A 528-nucleotide genomic window follows, 5' to 3' on the forward strand; every position below is an offset into this window, starting at 1 on the left:
GAGATTTGTAAATTATGAATCACCTAAATGGTTGAACATTCATGATGGGGGAAAACTCACCCCATGGTGTTGAAGTCATCATCAGGAGGTACGTAATCCTCATCATCACTGGTTAGACCCAGTTCATTCCCATAACACTGATGGACAAAGTGCCACAGCTCTTTGGGACACAATGGCTAGATAAAAACGAGACACACAGTGGGTGAACATGGCCACCAAACATTTGTTTTCAACAGATCATAGGATATAACGCCATGTCTTGTCTAACCTTGTCCAGAAGAGCATTTTGCCAGAGTCTGAACATCATCATGTATGTCCGATCTCTTGCCCCGAATGAGGTAAAAAAGTGCTGGAGGAGAATATGTGAATGTTTAGTGTTGGTACACTACTGGTGATATGTCAAAGTCAAAAGTCAAAGGCCTGTGTTTACCTTTTCACTGTCTGTACACAGCTGGATGGCATTGGGAATGAGTCTAGCCGTCTTCTCTTTCGTCATGGAGCAAACATCTTTCAACCTCACAGTCAGCT

The 528-nt window shown here is 43.0% G+C and overlaps 1 long non-coding RNA gene across 1 annotated transcript; it reads right to left on the minus strand.

The window, feature by feature from the left end:
• Window positions 1–85: 85 nt before the first annotated feature.
• LOC107734952 (uncharacterized) lies at window positions 86–521 on the minus strand. Its single transcript, XR_001639232.1, has 3 exons — window positions 431–521; window positions 269–349; window positions 86–176 (listed from the first exon to the last, which is right to left on the minus strand). It is a non-coding gene; the product is annotated as an uncharacterized LOC107734952 (long non-coding RNA).
• Between the last annotated feature and the right edge of the window lie 7 nt (window positions 522–528).

This window comes from Sinocyclocheilus rhinocerous, unplaced genomic scaffold (assembly GCF_001515625.1).
Source record: "Sinocyclocheilus rhinocerous isolate Xijiao unplaced genomic scaffold, SAMN03320098_v1.1 C35561105, whole genome shotgun sequence".
NCBI lineage: Eukaryota > Metazoa > Chordata > Actinopteri > Cypriniformes > Cyprinidae > Sinocyclocheilus > Sinocyclocheilus rhinocerous.